Genomic DNA, 4131 nt, shown 5'->3' on the forward strand with positions numbered 1-4131 from the left:
AGGGACATACTCACAACTTTCAGGTTGGGAAACAGCCAATCTACCACCAGGTCCATGCGACTCCTCCCATGTGCTAAGGCAGGGGTGGCCAACCAGTCAGAGACTAAGAGCCAATTTTTTTTACTGTGTTACTGCAAAGAGCCACATCGCACACACGCACGCACACACACACACACACGTGCGCATACGCAGGCACGCACAGACACCGAGATGAGCGAGAGCCGGAACTTCAGTGAACACGAATGAAATCTAAACACACAGACATACCCCCACACCCCCCATTTCCTCCTCCCAACGCTTGCGCTCGACTTGGGACCAGTCCGCTGGCTCCGGGTCGATCGCGATTGACGTATTGGGCATCCCTACCTTTAAAGCTGACTAGCTTAGCGCTGAGCACCGTTGTTTGCGAATGAGCGGTGATTCACTTGTCATCTGATTGGTTGCCCTGTATGTCAATCAAGTAACGGGATTGATGATAGGCTGACGTAGTTAGTTCTGTGTATTTAGCGCCGTTGTTTGAATGGCAGCGCCACCGCCAAGGCGTTTTCGATGCTTGTCATGTGAAAGCCCGGGAGCCGCATTGAACTAGCCAAAGAGCCGCATGCGGCTCGCAAGCTGCGGGTTGGCCACCCCTGTGTAGTGTATCGCTGGTCCCAGACCCCCAAAACTTGAGTATTCTGATAACAGCAGTTTACAACTCACAGTATGGGTGGCATAGCTCAGGTGGAAGTCTTCCAACCTGAAGGTTGTGGCCTCAAACCTCAACCCTTAAGTGATTTATTTTAATCAACTAATACTTTGCAAGTATGTCCTCAACAACTCTCCTTGTAAAATGTACTTAGAATTTATGAGGGGGAAAATAGTGTTTTTTTTTCAAGTCAATGTCACTCGAATTTTTTTCTGTGATGAAACCCAGCAGAGAGCAGCATGGTTGCTCACGAGCATGAACCAGCATATCGTTGCTGTCCTGTTTTTTTTTTTTTTGCTGGGATGTACGAAACACGAATACCCCTTGTTTCATAATATTGCTTTATTTCTTCACAATTCAGCATGACAGGGTTTGGGATATAGCACAGACATATTGACGTCACAAAACGTGGGGTAAAATAAACAGAGAGGAAGTTGGTTCTGTTGGGGGAAAGTGGCCTTCTTTCCTCCGCGTGTTCGTTTAATTTCGGATGGTGAGGATGTTGGCTATGCAAATACAGGCTGGAGACGATGAACAGTGCCTTCGAAGGTTTTATATGCAGAATATTACGGGCACAAATGAATTAGACCATCACTGTCAATCACAAGTGCGCACACACAAGGGATTCACAACATATTTATAATATCATCAGAAAGGACAGTACCGAAACTTATGGTGCGGCATCGGGAATTTTGTTTCTCCAAAACTGATTCTTAGCTTGTATCAACTGCCGCATTCCGATGTCCTGTGCATCTCCACAAAGTCTCCAGTAAGCAGTGTATCAAGGCTAACAGATTGCTTCAAGGACATGCCTGGTTTTACTGCGGGCATGAGAAAGTTATACAGGCTAGACTAAATATGGGCAGAAAACACACTTGAGTGCTTAACTGTATTTCTTTGAAAGTACTGGCGAACGAGTGATTGCATTTCATGAACGGTGCATGATGGAAGCTGTGAGCTTTTTGTTTATGAGGTGAGAAACACCAAACCAAGGGCATGCAATAGGACTTTGAGAACACTTAGTAAATTATAAAATATTAATGAACAACAAATTCTGCCATTGATACATATTTGGAGTCAGGGAGATTTTAATGTGACTTATACAATAATAAATTACAATTTGCGCATATTTTATGTAATTATATTGCCAATGTTTCATTGAACCTGAAAATTTGCTTTGGGGACATTGTAAAGGAGGAACATATGATCCCCAAAAAAGGTAATTAAAAGTCAATTAAAATATATTTTACACCCATTATTTCGTGTTCATTCTGTCAAGAAAACCTCAATCTTTTCTAAAATCCTATTCAGTGGTCTTTCTTGCGTAAAAATATGTGAACGCACAAGGAATTTGTCTTCAGACACAATGCACCAAAAACATGAAAAATAATGAGCAAGTGTGCTCTGATGGGGTTTCCAACTCAAACACAGCGAAGAGCAGCTGCCTTTAACAACGCGAGCATCTCAGTATGACATCACAGGAAAAGTACGATGTATGGGAGAGCCAATAAAAGACAGTGATAACAGGATTGTGTGTGCGATGTATAATCATGGATGTGTACGTGAGTAAGTCTGTACCAAATGTCACCAGCTGGCACGCCAAAACATATCGTCTCGTTGCCATGGAGACAGCCTTGGCTGGTCGAATCGGGAAACACGAAGCACAGGAGAATGAGGGGGGAAAGGGATAAGCGTCCGGTAGCATCACATCAATGAGAAAGTCCAGGTGAGGATTGTTTTGAGAACACGCCGACAATAATTTTGGTCAGCTACTCTTTACTGAGACTCCCGGGGTGCACCAATTCGCCGGATTCGCAATAAATACTTCAAGAGGGCTCGCCAACATCTCCACATTTTTTCACACCTTGCGCAATGTTTCAAGAGTCGCAATTGACTTAACTTGTTGCCTGAGTCCGAGTATTGATTGCTTGTACCGTCCAAAAAGACCTGCAGCTTGTTCACTTCTGAAATTTGTGATAAATTGGGAAATTGTGGGACACCTGTTGTCATCATTCCAATAGCGTAGATGTCTTCAACGTCTTCAATGGACAGAATAGAGAGGCACACCATTTTCGATTTCTTCAAGGAATCCAGGGTGAACCCAACTGCAAATGTACCTTGGGGACAGGAACGTTCCCTTCTTCCAGTTCTCCTCATCAAGAAAATGTCAACCAGCTGACCAATTTCATGGTTAGATCTTGGGAAGAAACAAGGCGGAAAACTGGAGGTGATAGATACCAGAATACAGAAGACAAAGACCAAGTCAAGTAGATGGGAAAAAAAAAGGGAGAGCAGCAGAGCAGGAAGCGACCATATTCGTTTGGAGCCAGGGCAGAACATTCATCAGACTGTAGACGTTTGATGGCTTTTATATAAAATATTAACATTTATATTTTGGGGACAGGGCAGCCCAGCGGTCCAGTGGTTAGCGCATCGACCTCACAGTGCAGAGGTACCGGGTTCGATTCCAGCTCTGGCCTCCCTGTGTGGAGTTTGTGTGGGTGCCTGCGTGGGTTTTCTCCAGGGATTCCTCCCACATTCCAAAAACATTCGTGGTAGGTCAATGGAGCACTCTAAATTGTCCCGAGGTGTGAGTGTGAGCGCGGATCGTTGTTCGTCTCTGTGTGCCCTGCGATTGGCTGGCAACCGGTTCAGGGTGTCCCCCGCCTATTGCCTTAAGACAGCTGGGATAGGCTCCAGCACCCCCCGCGACCCTAGTGAGGATAAAGCGGTTCGCAAAATGAATGAATGGACTTTCATGTCCATATTAATAATGTCAATAACCTCTACGCCAGCGGTTTTCAAACACTGTGAGATATTGTCATGTGTTCCGTGCTGATGAGCTGATTGTTTGAATCAGTTGTGTTGGAGTAAGGAGGGACCTAAAACAGGCAGGATATGGCTCTCGAGGAACTGGAGTTCCCTACCCCTGCTCTAAATTGTCCCTAGGTGTGAGTGTCAGCGTGGATGGTTGTTCGTCTCTGTGTGCCCTGCGATTGGCTGGCAACCGGTTCAGGGTATCAGGGTGTCCCCCGCCCCTACTGCCCGAAGACAGCTGCCCTGCGACCCTTGTGAGGATAAAGCGGATCAGAAAATGGATGGGTGGATTTTGGGGACACCAATATGACATGAACCAAATGCAATCCCAGCGTGCTGAGACCGGTGTCTCAGCATGCAAGAGACACTTGGGCTTTAGGTATCGGGCTTAAAACCAGGATATATGGAATATTTCTCAACTTGTGCCAATCAATTCAGGGTCGTGATACCCCTGACGTTGACAAACTCTAACACTGTTAGAATATATATGCATAGATCAGAGATGAAAGTGGACTTTTCTGAAAATTCTGGAAAAAATTAGTAAGTAAGCAAGTAAGTAAATAAATAAATAAATAAATAAATAAATACACACGCACGCACACACACACACACACACACACACACAC

This window comes from Hippocampus comes, unplaced genomic scaffold (genome assembly GCF_001891065.2).
Source record: "Hippocampus comes isolate QL1 unplaced genomic scaffold, H_comes_QL1_v1.1 scaffold271, whole genome shotgun sequence".
Classification (NCBI taxonomy): domain Eukaryota; kingdom Metazoa; phylum Chordata; class Actinopteri; order Syngnathiformes; family Syngnathidae; genus Hippocampus; species Hippocampus comes.